General features: G+C 42.9%; 1 long non-coding RNA gene across 3 annotated transcripts in view; it reads right to left on the minus strand.

The window, feature by feature from the left end:
* The window catches only part of LOC122703468, a 186,826-nt gene that overhangs the window by 98,675 nt on the left and 66,643 nt on the right, over positions 1–21,508 (minus strand). The window contains exon 4 of one of the 3 annotated variants that reach the window (XR_006343495.1): positions 15,651–15,973. The exons of the other annotated variants lie outside the window; for them this stretch is intronic. This is a non-coding gene — a long non-coding RNA (uncharacterized LOC122703468). Of the gene's footprint in view, positions 1–15,650; positions 15,974–21,508 lie in introns of those variants that run through there. 3 annotated transcript variants of the gene reach the window in all.

Consider the following 21,508-nt stretch of genomic DNA (forward strand, 5'->3'; position numbering starts at 1 on the left):
TCAGGGTTAAGAGAAGAAATAATCACAGAAAAGATAACAATTAAGCTTGTGTTCAGTCATGTCTGATTCTCTGTGACCCTTTGAATTGTAGCCCACCAGGTTCCTCTGTCCATGGGACTTTTCAGGCAAGAATACCAGAGTGGGTTGCCTCCAGGGCATCTTCCCAACCCAGGGATTGAACCTGTGTCTCCTGCATCACAGGCAGATTCTTTACTTGCTGAGCCATTTGGAAAGCCCATAACAATTAAGCTTAGTCTTGATAGAAAAGTGAGAATTTCCAAAGAGAACAATAGAAAAAGGATTTTCCTGGAAGAGAGAAAGCCTTTGCAAAGGCACAGAAATGTGAAACCTCTGGGCTGGAGGAACCGCAGAGAGTTCTATTAGAGATGTAATGTGGCATGAGGGGTGGGATGAAGATGGGCTGGGGAAACTGCCAAGAGTTACACCATGAGACATCTTGAGAGACATGGAAGGAGCCAGGCTGGATCAGCCAGAGCTCTCAGCCCTATCTGAAGGCTGGAATTAGGTGACTTTTCATCCCTACACAGGGGCTTAGAAACCTTCTAGGGAAAAATAAAAATAAAAAAGAACCCTGTCCATTAGTGGAGGGACCTCCCTGGTGGTTCAGATGGTAAAGAATCTGCCTGCAATGTGGGAGACCAGGGTTTAATCCCTGGGTTGGGAAGACCCCCTAAAGAAGCGAATGGATACCTACTCCAGTATTCTAGTGGGTTTTGAACATGTTCAAATGTGTCTGCTATGACTTTGAAAGACAGCAGATGGACTATAAAGTATATTTGAAAGAAGTTAAAGGATTATATTCTAAAAGTTCTGATTGCAAGGAAAAAAATATTTTGGAATTATAGGAGAAGATGGATGTCAACTAAATTTATTGTGATAATCATTTTGCAAAAATATGTATAACAAATCATTATGTGGGACACTTTAAATTTGCAAGCTGTATGGCAATTATATCTCAATAAAAGTGGAGAGAAAAAGAAGAGATTACAGATGGAATAAAGAGACTAATAAAGTAGTTTCCATCAGGGAGGAGGAGGCTGGCCAGAGCAGAGTCTAAAGATCAGGGCAGTCTGGTCATGCTATAGCTGCTTGTTCCAGAACCTCTCTTAGCCTAGGCATCCAGTTCAGAGTTGTGTCTATAAATTAAAAGAATTGGGTCACAGATTCCTGGAGATGCACAAACTACTCTGAAATTTTGCTCAAATGAAGGAGACCAAGGAGGTGGTCTGTCTTACTCTTCCTCATTCTCTATTCTTTATGCTATAAAAGCATCCTGCCTTCTACTCCATTTTGCAGCTCCCTGGACTCTTGGGAATGGAGGCTGTCTGCTTCATGAAGTGTTAAAGTTTATTGTATCATCTCTAATCATTTTTAATGCAGACTTACACATGGAAGGAGAGTGGGAATCTACTTCCCCTGTGGCAACTCTTGACCGACAAGAGTGGAAATTCCACAGCCCAGCTTCCTGGCATCCCATGGGATAACGCTGGGGCATCACTTACACTTCAGCGTCCCTTGCAGCACCAGGCTGAACCTTCCCCGGAGGTTCCCTGAGGACAGGTCTGTGCTTGTTTCTCTCTCCCTTACTATCCTACTTCCCTAAATCCTTACCGCAGGGAGCACTTGCTTTAAAATATCACTTGGGACTTCTCTGGTGGTGCAGTGTAAAAGAACCTGCCTGCCAATGCAGGGGACACAGGTTCGATTCCTGGTCTGGGAAGATTCCACATGCCTAGAAGCAGCTAAGCCTGGCTGCCACAGCTACTGAGCTCACACTCCAGAGCCTGAGCTCTTCAACAAGAGAAGTCTCAACAATGAGAAGCCCGAGACCTACAACTAGAGAGTAGCCCACACTCACCATAACTAGACAAAGCCCTTGCACAGCAACGAAGATCCAGTGCGTACAAAAATAAATAAATTCTCTTTTAAAGTCACTTATCCATGAGTCTTAATGTTAGAGTCAGCCTCTGAGGCTTTCAAAGTGGTCACTGTCTAGAAATGGGAGGAAGCAAGTGAACCGCAGACAGACGTGGCAGGAGAGGATGAGCTGGAGGAATGAGACTTCTGGAGATAGAAAGGGCTTCCAGGAGCCTAGAAAGTCTCCACTGAGGCTGCAGAGATGAATAGAGATCAGCCTGGCAAAGGGAGGAGACATTCTGACAAAATGTTAGAAGTAGTCCACACAAAAAAGCAGCAGAGCTAGTTGGGAAAATTGCAAATAAACCAGTGTGTCTAGAGAACATATCATGAGAATCTGTCATGAGAAGGGACTGGCAGGAAGTGGGCAGGGGCTGAGTTCAAATGGCTTCATAAACCAGGCAAGGGGATTGGGCCATCCTGAGAGCCCAGAAGTAGTGCCTTTGCAGATTCGTTTGGCAACAGTGAAGAGAGTGGATTAGAAAGGATAGGAAGAAAAGAGATAGGTGATGGAAGACCATCTAGGAAGCTGTTAAAACCAGCCCAGAGATGATAGTGGGCTGAAGTAGAAGAAGTGAGGCCAAAGAGAGGAACTAGATTACAATTGAAAGGCCACTAGGGATATTATAAGGTCAAGGCCAATGTACTAGTGAAGGCAGAAGGTAGTCTGAGTATGTGGGCAAGTTATGGAATGTAAAAGTAGAGACAGCAAGTGTATGTTACATTTGTTTTAGAAGCTTGACACCAGGGACAGGGAAAGGAAGTTCTGGGTTAAAGAAGGATTTGGTGGGGTGAGAAGGTATCCATGCTTTAAATGGGAGAGCGCTAGGGTAGCTTTTTAAAGTAACAAGGGAAATGAACCAAGCCTATCTTTCTTGCTCATATTTTTCTCCTCTTTTTACCTGCCTGAAGACCTGTTATGACAGATAGTAAGTATCCTGATCTTGTGAGCAAGAAACATCAGCAGCAAAATAGTAGTGGGACATAAAAAAAAATAAACACTTCAAAAGTTCAGACTTACTCTTTTCTAAACATTTCTTTGCAGATAATTTGCCTTTTCCATTCCGGGCCTTGTAAAAAGGCCATAATGACACATGCAATGCTGCTATAGTTGTGAAGGGCAGAAGGTTGGAGGAAAAGTTCAATTAAAACCCTGCCTTCCTCAGCCTGATAATGGGTTTGACATTTGCAGAGGGTTCTTAGGCAACAATACCTACCACCGCGAACCCCACAAATTGGGAAAGGTTTTTTGTTGCAGGCTGAGAAACCACTGAACGAAAGGTCTCAGAGAGCATGGCTTTTTCATGTTCGAAGGGTCATCAGCTCAGCCCCATCTGCCTCCCCAGGCACATCACCTTCTCCTCTGAACTTCCTCTGAGATGATGCTTTTCATGGTTCCTCCCAGGTGAGCCCAAGAGAAAAAAACAACCATTTCCTGCAAGCTTGAAATAAACCCTCACTCAGATTTTGCAAAACCCAAAGGGGCTTCTGGTTACCTCAGTAAGATGCTGTGGATTCTTTGACTAGTTTTCAAAAGGTGAGAGTGATTGACAGCATCAAGGAAGGTGTTCTTCAAGACAACTCAACTGGATGTTTGCCTGGGAGTTTCACAGTTTAAAAATACTTTAGACACTTGATCTTCCTGGATCCTCACAGTAATTATGTATTTCTCCCATTCTAGAGATGAGTAAAAAGAGACTCAAGTATTACTTTTGGACATCTGCTCTTTTTTTGTTTTTGATCTTTCATTTCACACTGCTCTTGAATGGAATAAATTGAGAAATTGGGGTGGCATATCTCACAAAAGAGTCAGGAAGACCACTGTTAAGTTTGGATGAGCCCAATCAAGGTGAGGGTTGATCTGAGACAAAATTGCTGAGAATCACCTTTGTGGACATTACTCCCTAAGCTCTGATGCCCAGGACTCTCATTCTTCCCCTTTGCTAAACAGGAAACTCTCCTGTGTTGTCTGCATGAGTGGCGATCGGTATTCTGATGTTGCTCACTCCTTCCCTCCCTTCAAACCTTACCTGTCCTTACTTGTGTCATACTGTCTCAGCCTCTCTCTAAGCAACTGATCTACTCTAATCTGATCATTAGACTTCCCAGGAAGATGCTTCCACTCTAAGAATCATGATTCTCCTCTTGTGTGCTAAGATATTTAATTAAGAGGGAAAGTCACTCTAATGTCATCCCTTCCTGAGAGCATTCCATTACTGAGGAGTATTCTGTTTACTCAACAGGAAGCCCACAGTGAGAGTTTCAGGCACTGCTGCGGCTAATGGAAATAAGTACCACTGAGTGGGAACTGAGACAGTTTCCAGCCTCCCTCAATCAGAGCATCATTACTGCCTATCCACCACTCTGACCATGATCATGGTCAGTACCCCAAAATCTCAAAATAAAAATAGCCTATGAAACAAAAAAGCTAGCTGAGATAGTTTTGAGTTTGCAAAAGCTCACCATGGCCTTTGTTGCTTCTGTTCAGAGATAGAAAGGTCACCTAAGCAATCCATGGTACCTTTCTAAATATTCATGGTAAGTTGTCATGATCAGGTCCAGTCAGGTGTTGGCCAAGAAATTAACACCTGGCCAGCTCCTGGAAGCTAGAAGTAGTTACCTGAAATAGCCAGAAGCAGGTGCAGGGGGTGATAATGTAAGCTTGTGCTAAGGAATGCCAAATCAAAATAGAATTGGTCAGATGTCACTCTTCCAAGAACTAAGGGAGAGAATGAGGTTGAGAATAAGGAATAGGGTTAATAGAGAAAGTTGCTGGGGCGAAGAAGTGTTCCAAGAATAAATGAGAGAGAGAGAGAGAAGTCAGCAATTCCAAAAGGATTAGTGACAAAGTTGAGAGGCACACACTTGTTTTCCTGCCTGAAGGCTGGGTGGGATGTGGGATCAGGTTAGATGTGTAGGATCAGGGGACATCAACCAAAGACATACCCCCAGGATGGGCTAATAATAAGGCTACTGTCTTACTGGGGGAAATGCCCCCCAGTGGGACTTAGTGACCTTCCTCTCAGGATGTCATATGACAAAGGCTTTGCTGAAAGTCAATACCAGGAAATAGTTAAAGTGGTTAGGAGGACTCAGCCAAGTGGAGATGTTGACCCAGTATAGGCAACCCATCCTGCAGCCTGTGGTGAAGGCAGCCTTGACTATGCATCTGGGTTCAACTGTGATACTGGAGCTAATGGTCCAAAGCCAATTAGAGAATAGTGCCAAAAAGTGGGATCATGAGAAGTGAATGTCCTCCTTAGGACTCCAAGACCCTGGGAGCTCAGGACCCTTGGGAGATGTATGGAGAAGGCTTTGAGCCCATCCAGGGTACCAGAGGCCCCCAGGGCACTGCCTCCATCTAGGGCTGACTGCAGTCCCTAAAACAAATCCCAGATGATGAAATCTGTATCTGATGCTAAATTATTCGTCCTCAGAATCTGAGAAATACAAAGACAACTTTTGGAAAGGAACCATGAAGGTCAAGAAACACTAGAAGGTTTTCCAGGTGGCTCAGTGGTAAAGAATCCACCTGCCAATGAAGGAGACACAGGTTCAATCCCTGATCTGGGAGGATCCCATATGCGGTGGAACAACTAAACCCATGCACCACAACTATTGAACATGTTCCCTTGAGCCCCTGCTCCACAACAGGAGAAGCCACTGCAATGAGAAGCCCACACACCACAACTAGAGAAAAACCTGCACAGCAGTGAAGACCCAGCACAGCCAGTAAATAAATAAGTAATTTTTTTAAAAAAAGAAAAAAGAAACACTGGAAAGGATGGTGAGTGGTCTCAGAGTTTGAAGGTGTGTGTTCCAGTCTCAAGTCAGCCAGTTTTCAGTGGAGAGTCCTTGGGCAACTCACAAAACCTCTCAGAGCCTCTCACTCCTCATCTAGAAGATGGAATAAAAAGGCCTTGCCTGGTCACAGGTCTGTCCTGAACTCCAAATAAGAATGGTGCATGCAGAAATGCATGGGAAACTCTACCACCACAACATACTTGCAAACTTTGCTCTTATCTAACTGGTGAGAAAGCTTCCCAGTGGTAAAGAACCCACCTGGCAATGCAGGAGACATAGAGACATGGGTTCAATCCTATACATAAGAGACGTGGGTTCGATCCTTGGGTCAAGAAGATCCCCTGGAGGAGGGCACGGCAACCCACTCCAGTATTCTTGCCTGGAGAATCCCATGGACAGAGGAGCCTGGCAGGCTACCTTCCATAGTGTCACAAAGAGTCAGACATGACTGAAGCAATTTAGCAAGGACACACGCAACAGATAAGAAGCCAATGGCCTGAGGAAATTAAATGACACACATGCCTATTGTCTTAGTTTTGATCCCCCCAGAAGCAGATCCTGCAACAAAAGTTCAAGTGCAAATAGTTAATTTAAGAGATACAAGAAAAAACAGAGGAGGGAGGAAGTGAGCCAAGAAAGAGAAGTCACCAGTAAAGGATGTGTTACCAGCCCAGCTACCACTGTGGGCAACTGAAAGTGGATTCCAAGAGAAAATTTTGGAAAAGGAGTAGAATTTGCCCCACTCTCACAGTGAGGGAGCTGGAGGGTTTGTACATCTACTTCCCAGAGTGGGTAGCTGAGAGCTCCTAGAAGAGGGGGTGAGCAGAGTAGCCTTCCATGGCTCCTTATAGAAAGACTGCAAACCACAGCAAGAAGATGCTGGCAGTTGGAGCTTGACCAGCACGCACTGAAGTGATAAAGCCGACTGAATACGTGTGTGGCATCACAGTGGCTTGGACCACTGATCAGAACTCGGGTTACCTGACATCCTCTGAGGGTCTCTCGCTGTCCCATTTCACATGCTCCTCTGACGTTATGGAAGAACACTCCTGACCTCATGAGGTTTCTACCCAGATGGCTTCTTACCAGAGTCATCATTCTCATATATGGCAGCACCACTGGGTGGTCGGAGACGGGAGATGGCATCTCTTAGCCAAACTGTTTTCTCCAGGGCTTCTGACATCAGCCCAGAATGCCCACTCCTGCAAGGCCAGTACAGAGTACTTGACATCAGAGTTCACAGATTTGGGGTCGGTTTCCAGGCCTAGGGATTCCACATATCAGGGACACACGTTGACAGAAGGGAGAATGTGCGTTAGTCACTTAGTTATGTCCGACTCTTTGAGACACTATGAACTGTGGCTCACCTGGCTCCTCTGTCCATGGAATTCTCCAGGCAAAAATACTGGAGTGGCTTGCCATTTTCTTCTCCAGGGGATCTTCCCGACCCAGGGATCGAACCCGGGTCTCCTTTGTTACAGGTAGATTCTCTACCATCTGAGATTCTCTACACCAGGGAAGCCCATTGTTCTTGCCGCTGTTTAGCCTCAGTCATGTCCAACTCTTTGCAATCCCATGGACTACAGCATGCCAGGCTTTCCTGTCTTTCCCCATCTCCCAGAGTTTGCTCAAACCCATGTCCATTGAGTCGGTGATGCCATCCAACCATCTCATCCTGTCATCCCCTTCTCCTCCTGCCCTCAGTCTTTCCCAGAATCAGAGTCTTTTCCAATGAGTTAGTTCTTCATATCAGGTGGCCAAAGTATTGGAGCTTTAGCTTTGGCATCAGTCCCTCCAATGAATATTCGGGATTGACTTTCTTTAGGATTGACTGGTTTGATTTCCTTACAATCCAAGGGACTCTCAAGAGTCTTCTCCAACACCACAATTCAAAAGCATCAATTCTTTGACACTCAACCTTCATTTGGGTCCAACTCTCACATCCATACATAATTACTAGAAAAACCCTAGCTTTGACTATGTGGATCTTTATTGGCAAAGTGATGTCTCTACTTTTTAATACATTGTCTAGGTTTGTCATAGCTTTTTTTGCAAGGAGCAAGTGTCTTTTAATTTCATGGCTGCCGTCACTATCTGCAGTGACTTTGGAGTCCAAGAAAATAAAGTCTGTCACTATTTCCATTGTTTCCCCATCTATTTGTCATGAGGTGATGGGACCAGATGTCATGGGACTGGGAAGCCTGAGGGGCAAGTAGACAGAAAAGCAAGTGCTTAAGTTCAAATGGCAGGACCATTAGGGCAGGAGAGGGTACAGGGAATTCAGCATCTGGTTCAGGTACTAAATCTGCAAACACTGAGCATCCCTAATGGTTTACAGAAGCACATCTGTTTGAACAAGGCTCAAATGCACAGAGCTAACCAGATCTGAGCTGGGCACACATGCTCAGGCATACTGGAGTGACCCAGGCTTCTGAGAGGAGAATATGCAAGTTCGGGGTCTCTCTACACAGGCACCACAAAAGTGATCCATGATTTGCCTACTTGGCCCTGACAGTCCAAAGACTGTTTAAAAGCAAAGAGGTTCTTCAGGAAACATGCTGAAATTTTTCTCTGTTTGTGCTTTGATGGAGGATACAGGCTGAAAGGGAAAAAAGAAGAACAAAAACAAAATCTCAAAAGCACCAAATAAGGAAAACTCTGACTTCTTAGGTCCTGACTCCTAAGTACAGTCCAGCTGCCCTGCGGCTGCATGTCATCAATTCTAAGACACATATTATTTCACAGTTTATTATAGCATCTCTGAAGTTGGGTTGCATCTTGCAGTAATAGTGGCCTCTGTCTCTTCCAGCCAGAAGGCAATTATGGTGATTTTATGGCCCTCGTGCCCCATGGAGGTCAAAGCTATTCCCATTGTCTTCACTTATGTACAGAGTCTAATTAAAATTTAAAATATCTTCAAACCAAAAGAGAAAAATGTTGGTAATCCTCAAAGTTAGAATAAAGGATTCATAGGAGTTTATTATTCTATTCTTTCCACTTTTTTATATGTTTAAACACTTCCAGAATAAAAAAAGAAAATTATCCTCCAAATATACAGTAAGACAGCATTAAAGTAAAATGCTTATCATGTTTTCCAGAAAAGGAAGAAACAGAGCAGTGGGTGTCACTCTGATATTAGTAAAACAGACATTTGACATTGAAGGAGTAACTACAATTTCATATTTCTTAGAAAATAATAAGCTAGTTCTTCCTGGGATCTGAGAAAGAAAGATAACTACAAGTGGATGGGGTCATGTAATATTTTGTTTCTGATGCTGAAAGTAGGAGAAATTGCCTAGATTTTTGAAATTCGTTTAAAAAAAGTTTTGAAAAAATGAGACCAGATCATGGGTCATGCTGTCCATCTAAGACCATGTGTCATGGTTTAAATGATGCATAAACCAATGGTGCATCTTCCCATCAATGATGTCTTAGAGTCAATAAAATACAGTATTTCCAATCTAGAGTATACTCAATGCTGACTATCCAGTGCAAATTTAGAAATATACACATTTATGGAAAGAGATGGAGAGGATTTCATTCACCAAAGTCTCTCCTTGGGAGAATCTTGAGTTTGTGCAGAAGAAGTGCTTTCATGGGTGATGATAAAGTATTAGGGCCAAGAGCATGTACTCTGGAATCTGATTGCCTGGGTTTGAATCCCAAGTCAATGGTTTATCTGCTGTATAACTTGGATTTGACCCCTCAGTCAGGAAGATCCCCTGGAGAAGGGCATGGCTACCCACTCCAGTATTCTTGCCTGGAGAAAAACATGGACAGAGGAGCCTGGTGGGCTACAGTCCATGGAGTCACAAAGAGTCAGACATGACTGAGCAAATAACACTTTCATGTTCAACCTTAAACAAGTTACTAGCTGCTCTCTGCCTCACTTTTCTCATCTGCAAAGAGAGAATAATGAAAGTGGATCCTTCATGAGGTTAAATGGAGATTAAATATTAATAAAATAATACACACAAAGAATGAAGACTAGTATCTGGCACAAGGAAAGTTTTTAATAAACTGTTATGCTATGGATGTGATGAGAAGAGGAATTTATTTACTCCTAGAAAAGATGTAGATGAAAGCGAGATGAGAAATTCAGAGAGGGAATCCAAGTGATGGTAAAAGTTTTTCCTGAGGTGTGATGGTGCCCCCAGGACTCCCCAAGTAAAATCATGCAAGTGTATTTACTAGGGAAAATGTAAGAAGTAGATACTAGGTGAAACAGGGAAAGCACATGAAGACAGAACTAGAAAGCAGGGCCCTAAGAAAGTAACTCTCCAGGAGTTCACAGAATCGAATAGAAGGCTGTGAATTATCACAGGCCATGCAATTTGGGGTTAGATTTGATTATGCTCAGATTCTCTATCTGAATTAAAGGTATATACATTTTTCTTTCTCAGAAATGGAAGATCAGTTCCATCTTAGGTGCCTACCCTGGTCAGTTGATGCATTATGCTGAGAAGGATTTTTCTTCTTGTTCTTAAGTCACTGGGTCATGTCTGACTCTTTGCCACCTCATGAACTGCAGCACACCAGGCTTCCCTGTCCTTTGCTATCTCCCAGAGTTTGCTCTAACTCATGTCCATTAAGTTGGTGATGCCATCCATCTCATCCTCTGTTGCCCTCTTTTCTTCCTGCCCTCAATCTTTCCCAATATCAGAGTCTTTTCCAATAAGTCAGGTCTTCACATCAGGTGGTCAAAGTATTAGAGCTTCAGCTTCAGCATCAGTCCTTTCAATGAATATTCAAGGCTGATTTCCTTTAGGACTGACTGGTTGATCTCCTTGCAATCCAAGGGACTTTCAAGTCTTCTCCAACACCACAATTCAAAAGCATCTATTCTTCAGTTCTCAGCCTTCTTTATGGTCCAACTCTCACATCCATACATGACTACTGGAAAAACCATAGCTTTGACTAAATGGACCTTTGTCAGAAAAGTAATATCTCTGCTTTTGAATATGCTGTCTAGGTTCATCATAGCTTTTCTTCCAAGCAGCAAGCGTTTTTTAATTTCATGGCTACAGTCACCATTGGCAGTGATTTTGGAGACCAAGAAAATAAAGTCTCTCACTGTTTCCGTTTTCTCCCCATCTATTTGCCATGAGGTGATGGGATCTGGTGCCACAATCTTAGTTTTTGAATGTAAGTTTTAAGTCAGTTTTTTCACTCACCTATTTCACCTTCATCAAGAGGTTCTTTAATTCCTCTTCACTTTCTGCCATTAGAGTGGTGTCATCTACATATCTGAGGTAATTGATATTTCTCCCAGCAGCCTTGATTCCAGCCTGTGCTTCATTCATCCTAGTATTTCACATGATGTACTTTGCGTAGAAGTTAAATAAGCAGGGTGACAATATATACAACCTTGACCTACACCGTTCCCAGTTTGGAACCAGTTCATTGTTCATGTACAGTTCTAACTGTTGCTTCTTGACCTGTGTACAGGTTTCTCAGGAAGCAGGTAAGGTGGTCTGGTATTCCCATCTCTTTAAGAATTTTCCACAGTTTGTTATGATCCACACAGTCAAAGACTTTAGTATAGTCAGTGAAGCAGAAGCAGATGTTTTTCTGGAATTCTCTTGATTATTCTGTGATACAACAGATGTTGGCAATTTGATCTCTGGTTCCTCTCTCTGCCTTCTCCAAATCCAGCTTGTACATCTGGAAGTTCTCGGTTCACATACTGTTGAAACCTATCTTGAAGAATTTTGAGCATTACCTTGCTAGCCCATGAAATAAGTGCAATTGTGTGGTACATATATCCAGATCTAGGTCTAGAAATCTCAGCCAAGATCCAGCTATTCCATCCATTGGTAGAGAAATCAGTAGCAGCCAAATGAATTGAAAGCTGTAAAATCCACATTGCTGGCTTGAAAAGTGTTCATTGAAATATGTAGAGAGGAAAGAGCTCAGATCAACCTCAATAGTCACTATTTAAATCTCTCATTATATAGATGAAGAAATTAAAGCCCAAAGTTAACAGAGCATCAGAGGCAGCACGAGAATTCTGAGCTCCTGGGTGTGCCTCACCCAGGACCTCTCCTCCCATAATGCTGGAAATGCAGGACATGCCAAGGGACGTAATCTCAGTGCACCCTCAGCCGCAGCACTATTCTTCCTGCCTGCCCCTGAACCCCCAGGAGACAACTGAACCAGCTGGGAAATAATTTGCTCAGAGAACATTGACTCCATTAAAATTTCAGCCACCCTCTGCCATGGCAGGCACATCATGTGTGTTTCTTCTGAATCCCAAGCCCAAAGGGATTGTCACAAATTGCATCTATTAGAACCTTGTCTCAGTTTAGCAACAGAATGCAGAAGAGGTTTTAGATCATGCAGCCTCAAAATGAGCAAGCTGCTACTTCTGCTTGAAATGGTAGCTAGTTCTCAAGTTAATCCCCAAGTGGCTTACTGTTCTGATTCATGCATTTTCTCCAGAAGATTCCTTTTAAATGTGAATATGGTGGCTCAGACGGTAAAGAATCTGCCTGCAGTGCTGGAGACCTGGTTTCCATTCCTGGGTCCAGAAGATCCCCTAAAGAAAGGAATCATTAACACTCAAGCATGTTTCAGTTGGTACAATTTAGAGGACAGAACAGATCCACGAACTTGGGTAAACAATCCCAGAAATTCTTGAGCAATGCAGACTTACTGGTTGGAGAGTATCGGAGGCTGCTTCCTGCTCCTCCTCAGCATCAGGGGAGTGGGCAGGGCTTGTGGTATTCTCAGTGGCAGAAGTGATGCCATTCATCAATCATCATTATGATTGTAATATTCATACATGTCATTGTGGTAGCTTTCATTCATTCCTTTTCAATGCTGGATAATATTCCATTGTATGCATGTGGCACAATTTATTTATCCACTTCTCTGTTAATAACCACTTAGCTGCTTCCAGTTTGAGTCACTTAGGAACTAAGCTGTTAGAAACATTGTGTATTGTTCATACACGTTTCCTGGTACATTTGTGCACACATCTCTCTGGATGTCGCTCCCCAGAAGGTTGCCCCGAGTGATAAGGTAAGAAGATCTTTAACTGTAGTTTTCCAAGACATTCATACCATTTTATGTTCCCTCTAGCATGAGTTAGAATTTCCTCTGCTCCACATCTCACCAACATGTGGTATTGCAATGTCTTACTTTAGCTATACCGGAGAGTTTGTAATGCTATTCCATGGTGGTTTTATTTTCCATTTCCTTGATGACTAGTGAAGTTAAGCACATTCTCACATATTTATTGGCCATTTGTATTTCCTTTTTATGAAAAGTGGGTTGAAATTCTTTGCTGATTTTTCTTTTGAATTGTTTATCTTTTCTTATTGATTTGTCATCATTTATGTATTCTGGATACTAACCTTTTGCAAATGATCATTCTTAATCTTTCCCACCCCCTAGTTGGTCTTTTCACTTTCTTGTTGATGTGTTTTGTTGAACAGAAGTCCTTAGTTTTAATAGTTGATTAGTTGAATTTATCAGTCTTTCCTTAAGAGTTAGAGATTTTGGAGTATTATTTAAGAAATCCCTCCCTGCTATAAGAACACAAAAATATTGTCCTATATTCACTGAGAAAAGACTTAGAGTTCTGCCTTTCATATTTAGGTCTTTTATCCCTTAGGTATTCAACCGGAAAATGTCTCAGACTTCTTTGTCCAGTTACTATGGGGCCATAGCATCATGGTTTGAGCACGGACTGGGAGGCAGGCTGCCTGTGTTTGAGCCTGTGTTTGGCTCAGTTACTCACTAGCTCTGTGACTCTGAGAAGCTTGCTTAACTTCTCTGTGCCTCTGTTAAGCCAGATGTAATAGTATCCACCTTATCGAGTTTTTATGAGACTTAAATGAGTTAATAAATGTAAAAGAGGTTAGAGCGAAGAAGGCCTGGCACATACTCGATTATTTATGGCAGTGGTCCCCAACTTTTTTATGGGCTTCGCTTGTGGCTCAGCTGATAAAGAATCCACCTGCAATGCAGGAAACCTGGGTTCAATTCCTGGGTTGGGAAGATCCCCTGGAGAAGGGAAAGACTACCCACTCCTGGCCTGGAGAATTCCATGGGCTGTATAGTCCATAGGGTCACAAAGAGTTGGACACAACTGAGTGACTTTCACTTTTACTTTCCAACTTCTTTGGCACCAGGACCAGTTTTATGGAAGATAATTTTTCCATTAACTAGGGTGGGGAGGGATAGTTTCAGGATGATTCAAGTATACTACATTTAGGGTTCACGCTCCTATGAGAATCTATGCCACCACTGATCTGACAGGAGGTAGAACTCAGGCAGTAATGTGAGTGATGGGAAGCAGCTGTAAATACAGATGAAGCATCACCTGCTGGCCCGCCACTCACTTCTTGCTATGTGGCCCAGTTCCTAACAGGCCGTGGACCAGAACCGAGTCTGTGACTCAGGAGTTGGGGACCCCCTCTTTACAGGACTCAGTAGTGATATCTTTGTTCTGCTTTTAAAGTTCCTCATCCAGCTCACTCAGTCCCCATGATCAGTCCTTGCTACTCCCCAGCAACAGCTAAGAAACAAGACCCTGTGAGGTTTCACGCTGTTGTGATAAATTTTCTGCCAGAAGAGCTTCTTCTCGCTGCATAAGTTTCCTGCATGTGTCGATATTTATGTGCTTCACTTGCCATCTGCAGGTGCCTCAGCCTCCTACCAAGAGGACAGCCTAGTTCTGTAGACTTCAAGATCAGAGAGATGTGGAATTCAATTCTCCCCAGACATTTCTTATGCTCCCTGTGAAGCAAAATAGCTCTGAAAAGAGAACTATGTCTCAACTTTTACCAATCTGAAGTGCACATTTGAATTTGGGGGGAGTTCACTCTGCATGATCTGTCAGTGTTTTTTTCCTACCCCTGGGTGGCACATTTAAGACACCAAAAGTGGCTTCAGGCCAGAAAAGGAGAAGAGCTAATATTTGTTGAAATTCTAAGTGCTTTATACATGCTATTCATTTAATCCTCCCAATAAGTATGAAAAGAAGACAAGGGATGTGCAGAAATGCTAGAAGAACTAGTATTCAGAACAGGTCTTTCTGGCATCAGTGTGAGAAGGTTTTAAATTGTATAGCCTCCCACAGAGCCACTGTCAGATAGAATTATTCAGAAGAATCAATTTTGCCTTATTGAATGTTCTACTCTTTTTTTTTTTTTTTTTTTTTTAATTCTGTCACCTCATCTGCCTCCCTGGTCACTTATCCTGGAGCCAGCTTTTGGTTGTACTTAATGCACAAGCTGGTCTCCCAGAAAAGTCAGTACCTAAATGTGAGAGCTCACCACACAACTCAGACTGAATTTAGCATCTAAGGTCTCCGTTTCCAAATTGCATGCTAGTGGTTGCCCCTGCAGTCTCTCTCCTAGGACTGGCAGCATACAAAATTCCTTTTCTTGCACAGATCTACTGATGAATATAGGTCAGTTCAAATGGGCTTGTGTGCACATACATGTGTAAGCAAGGACATAAGTATAACAGCAATGACTTGATTAATATGAATGTTTGATCATTTGATCATTATATACAGTTGTCTATGTGTTTGTGTATATGTGTGTGTATGTGACACATGCAATTAAAAATAAAAAGAACAATCAAGATGTGCACTTAATAACATTTCATATAACCTAACTAACTGGTTTTAACTAATGAGAATATTTCTGCTGAACTCCACTTTTTTCTTTTTTATAATTGACGTAGAGTTTATTTACAATATTGTGCTCTTTTCAAGTGTATAGCAAAGTGATTCAGCAACATATTATACATACATACATATATACATATATATTCTTTTACAGGTTCTTCCCCTTTATAGGTTAGTACAAAATATCAAATACAATTCCTGATGTTATATAGTAGGTCCTCACTGGTTATTTTATTTATAGTAGTGTATATACGTTAATCCCAATCTCCCAATTTATCTCTCCCCTACTGAATTCCACTTCTAAAAGAATGCACATAACTGAAACACTTGTTGCCATTTTCAAGAATTCACTCCAATGAGTAGGTTCCAGGTTGTGTCTTTAAACAACTCTCCAGGCTCAATATTCTCTGGCACTGTGGCCTTGGCTCTGGGGTAGGCAGATCCCAGACTACATTGCACAAGTCTGGCACACAAAAGAAAATCTTCAACAAATGTTTGTTGTATAAACACTTGAAAGAATTAATTGGATTCGTTGACATGCAGCCCAACTGTCTTTCCATGGCTAGCTCCAGCCCATGCCATTGATTCCTAGAAATAAGAATTAGTGCCCCAAGGTTAGAGAAGCCAAGTCATCAGGTTCAGTCTTACAATCTAACTCAGACTCAATTAGGCAGAAAAGTCAACTCAGTCATTTCAGAAATTAATTAAGTAGCAGGAGTCAAGATTGAAATTTTTCTGTACAACTCTTAACCTGGGGCTTCACATGCAGCCAACATTTGATAATTATTAACTGATGACCCTTCAGAAATCTAGATAATTCTACTAACTAAATCCCTCCTTTGCTGAGTCTATTGATTAGCCAAGGTAAACATTCACAGACACACATGCGTACCGTCCATCCTGCCTCCACTTCCATCCTTGGCTTTCCCATCTCCATTTGGGAGCTGGTTGCTAAGGGACCAGGTCTAATTCTTAGGAAACTGAGCAAATCCCTTCTCTCCAAACCATGTGAGTTTGTTTTTCTTCTTGAGAGCTTGGCAAAACTTACATTCCCACTGTGCCCCTTACACAAGAAGCTGTTTCCTGCTGCAGGAACACCATAGCTTCAGCAGAGAGGGCACCAGATTGTGATGGCCTTCCGCCTCAGACCACCCCATCTGGCCTCTTGCAGTATGCCTTCAGAAGACACTCAAGCAACCCCAGAAGGTAATCAGGAAAGACATGGTACTTGGATGAGAAGAAAACATGTGCGCCTATACTCACTGAATTGTTTTACAGGTTTTACAGACCTGGAAGGGCACTGCTAAGAAAGGTATCTGGGCCCGTGATGGCAGGTCAATCCAAGCATGATACAATCACTTCTGTAACGGCCACAAGGCAAGAAGTGGACAGTAAAATAAGATATGGCTTAGGCTTTAGGGCCATGTTATAAACTGAACTGAGCCCCTCACAAAATTCATATGTTGAAATTCTCTTAGTACTTCAGAGTATGACCATATTTGAAGACAGAGTCTGGAAAGAGGTAATTAAGGTAAATTAACGGCAAAAGGAGAAGTGGATGAGATGGTTAGACAGCATCACTGACTCAATGGACATGAATCTGAGCAAAGTCCGAGAGATAGTGAAAGACAGGGTAGCCCGGCATGCTGCAGTGCATGGGGTCGCAAGGAGTCTGAACAACAACAATGAGGTTATGTGGGTGGGACCTAATCCAATCTGAAATGTGTCCTTTTAAGAAGAGACCAGGACACTTACATACACAGAGAAAGGACCATGTGATGACACGTGGAGAAGTAGGCCATCTACAACAAAAAGAGAGGTCTCAGAAGAAAGCAACCCTGCTGACACCTTGACCTTGGACTTCAAACCTCCAGAATTGTGAGAAAATAAAATTCTGCTGTTTAAGCCACTTGGTCTGTGGTACTTTGTTATGGTAGTCTGGGTCAACTAATGCAGGCAACAAAGAGTCTAGGATTAATTGTGATCACCAGCACCATAAATGGACCCCAGAGGCAAAGAGTCATAATTAGTAAAGAATAGAAAGTGATTAGAGGAACAGGTACCCATGTTCTTTGTTAACTGAGAAGTTTCCCAATATCTCTGTATCAGTTCTAGATTGCTGGGTCACAAACCATCTAAAGCTTAGACACCTTAGCAGCTCAAGCACCTACCATGGATACACTCACAAAGCTGAGGGTAAACCATGTGGGCTGAGGTCACCTGGGCAGCACTTCTGCTGGTCTCTCCTAAGGTCACTCTCAAGGCTGCAATCATCTGCAGCTGAACCAGGAAAGGATGCTAGAAGATGGCCTTGTTCACATGTCTGGCAAGTGGAGTTGGCTTTTGGCTACAGGGTGTGGGTTCTCACAATCCAGTGGGCAGAGAAGAGCTGCTTTCCATGGTGGTCTGGTGCCAGGAGCCATTATGGGGGGTCCCGCCCGTGACGAGGTCATGAAGAAGATACCGGGCAGGCAAGGCCGTCCAGGATCCCATCCATGACAAGGTCATGAGGAAAAAACCTGACAGGCAAGGCCGTCTAGGATAAGGGACCCTCCAGGTTGGCCTCGGCCTCTACCCCACCCTGTATCCTCCCCCCTTTTCTGCTGTTGTTCTTGTTTGCCCTGCTGCGGATTCTTGTGTTGCCTGCCGAGAGCTCTCCTGCTCCTCTTTCACTGAATAAAGACCAACTTAAAACGCTAATTAATAAATGTCCTGGATGCTGGTACCCTATGAAGGGGCCAGGGATGAAGGAAATGCTTCAATTCAAACCCTTTTGCTGGCATTCTGGCTTGTTTGATAAATGTGTGCTCTCATTGCAAAAAATGCTCTTGATTGTTCTAAACATCCTAAGCACAGTATGCTAACAAAAGAAACTATTAAGCATAGCTCCCTCCGCGGGGTGAGAAAAGTTTCACAAATGTTATAGCCACAAATGTGCCTAATAGAAAATAGTTTAGATAGAGATTAACTGGTGACTTCTTGCAGGTAGTTAACTTTTAGACTAAGAGCCTGTTTTGTGCCATATCTACTGTTTTTGCAGTCCTTCGCATTTCTGTTCTGTAAAAATGTGATCCTATCTAGTTCCCATAGAGATGACGCTTATTAGAAAGAAAATAGATTAATTATAAGAAAAACAGGGTCAGCTACTGAAGTTGCTTAAGTCATACCAGGTGCAAGCCATAAAATGTTAGCAGGCCTGAAGGCCAAATGATAAGACTCTTATGAACGAAAAGTATGTGGGTGACATCCTGTTTCTGTTGAAGGTCAAGTTGCTGTAATGTTTTGAGATGCCCTGTGTGTAAGCAATATGCACTTCCCCCCAAAAAGATGTTGTTAAGGGTATAAAGGGGCTGTGCAAAAATAAACTCCAGACTCAGCCCCGAGCTTTGTCTCACTCTCTGTCTCATTCGCTGACGCCGTTCATCCTGAGGGTTCCCCTGGATCCTGCTGGGGCTGGACCCCGGCAGTCTGGCAAAAGCAATCCAAAAGGGCAAAATCAGAAACAATAAGGTTCTTTGAGGCCTAGATTTAGAAGTCTCACAATATCAGTTGAAACACACCACTTGGTCAAAGTAAATCACAGGTTCTGATTCAATGGGAGGAGAATTAAACCCACTTCTTGATAAGAGATGCAGTAAAGTTCCAGTGCAAAGGTCTATGTGCACAGGACGGAAGGTAGAGCAGTAGCAATCTTTACAGACCTGTTCTTCCACTCCCTTTGGGCTGACTATCAGGATCAGTTCCCTGATTGTAAGGCAGGTGAAAGCTCTATGCCAGGCATTTAAAAAAACAGGTGCCAGACCCATGTATGTGAGTGTGTCTTAAGGATTAGGAGATTGGTCATCCATCCATCCAGTCTGCAAATACAAATGAAAATTAACTCTGTGCCCAAGTCCCAGGAATGTAAAGATGAAAATGACATAACATCCAGCAAGGATATCAAACTAGTCAATCCTAGAGGAAATCAACTTTAAATATTCATTGGAAGGACAGATGCTGAAGCTGAAGCTTCAATACAATGGCCACCTGATGCAAAGAGCTGACTCATCAGAAAAGATCCTGATGCTGGGAAAGACTGAGGGATGAGGAAAAGGGGGCGACAGAGGATGAGATGGTTGGATGGCATCACTGGCTCAATGGACATGAATTTGAGCAAACTCCTGGTGATAGTGAAGGACAGGGAAGCCTAGCATGCTGTAGTCCATGGGGTTGCAAAGAGTCAGACACGACTTAATGATTGAACAACAACCAGGTCATAGAGATACAAATAAGTGGATCAAAGCAGATTTGCAAACAAAGTAGTCAATCCTATGTTTTGTCTCCTCCTAGGAAAGAGAAGACCAAGAAAGAGTGCATAAAGGAGGTGACTCTTGCCTTCAGTTCAGACAGATAAGGGGCCTGCTAGGTAAATTATGTAAGAGAATAAAGGTTTGGAAGAGAGAAAATTCTTGAATAGGAGGTCATATTCATGTACTGGTAAGGTAGGGAGACTTCTCTGCCATTACAAATAGCCCGAGTTTTCTCTGTAGGCTACAGGGGAACATTGCAGAATCTCAGATTTGGGTTTGTTATACTCATACTTGCAATTTGTAAAAAATGTGCAGGGTTTCTAGGGCAAGGGGACCAGTGAAGGGGGACTTTTCATTACAAACAACAGAATGCAACTCTGACCAACAGAAGCAGAAGGAAAATTCATAAAAAGTATTTGGGGAATCTCATGGGGTTGAGGGGACGAGAGAACGAGGCTTGTAACCCCCAGAAAAGGGACAGCTGCAGAAAGTGTGAAGATAAGACCTACTCAACTCTCTGCCTCTTACTGCACATGGCTGCTGTCTACACAAGGATTCTAGCCATTCCTCCCATTTTGCCAATTTCCAGGCTTTGGAAGAGAAATTCCAGTTGACTGAGTTAATGTTGTATGCTACTGCCTGACTGTGCCAGGGCTTGAAAGAGAATCCCCAGGATTACTCAGAGAGGTCTGAGGTGGGAGGCTTGGTATCCACACTTTCGCTCCACAAGACAGAGGGATAATTCCCCAGAAGGAATCCAAGGTGCTCTTCGGAGGAGGAATGAAAGCTCAACAGCCCCAAATCAACAATATCCCTTATAGGGTCATTCTAAGAGCCTGGGTGAGGGACATCAAGTCCCACCTGCTTCGCTGGGATAGAGGATGTCCAGAGAAAGAGAATAGGCACCAAAGGGGCAGGTGACCAGGACTTTAATTCAGTCCAACCTAGATGCTGTGGTCCCAACTCTAGCACCTTCCCAACGTAACACAGAAGTCTATCAGTTTGTTCCGATTTATTTTTCTTCATCAAAACACAAAATGAAATACCTAACTCAATTGTTCCTTTGTAAGTACTTCTTTTGACAAAGTTTGAAGAGGTCACCTCTTTGTCACCAAGTTTCCCAAGGACTGGAGACTAACTTTGAACCTGATCTTGTAAGTACATATACATTCATACCCCAGGAGCTCTTCCAGGAAGAGGTTGGTACACAATATCTAGTTTTTTTGAAATTCTCCTGACCTCCCCCTGCAAAATAAAGCATTTATTTCTCTTAAACTATTTCCTAATAGCATTCAGAAAGACAAGCGCTCAAGACCTTCCCATGAAAGTAATGAAGATCACAGTTAATAGCCCAAGGCCATACAATGAACTGTGGTGCTAGAGAAGACTCTTGAAAGTCCCTTGGACAAATCAGTCAATCCTAAAGGAAACCAACCCTGACTATTTATTGGAAGGACTGATGCTGAAATTGAAGCTCCAACATTTCAGCCACCTGATGTGAAGAGATGACTCATTGGAAAAGACTCTGACGCTGAGAAAGATTGAGGGCAGGAGGAGAAGGGGATGACAGGATGAGATGGTTGGATGGCCTCACCAACTCAATGGATACGAGCTTGAGTAAACTCCAGGAGATAGTGAAGGACAGGGAAGCCTGGTGTGCTGCAGCCCATGGTGTCATAAAAAGTTGTTATGTGGGCAGAGTCAGACATGGTGATTGAACGATACCATAGGTCATCAGCTCCTAATTCACCATTAATTCTCAGGCAATACCACTAATACAATGCTTTGCAACATCACTAGCTTCCCTGGTTGTTCAGACAGTAAAGAATCTGCC

Source organism: Cervus elaphus, chromosome 11, assembly GCF_910594005.1.
Source record: "Cervus elaphus chromosome 11, mCerEla1.1, whole genome shotgun sequence".
Taxonomy (NCBI): domain Eukaryota; kingdom Metazoa; phylum Chordata; class Mammalia; order Artiodactyla; family Cervidae; genus Cervus; species Cervus elaphus.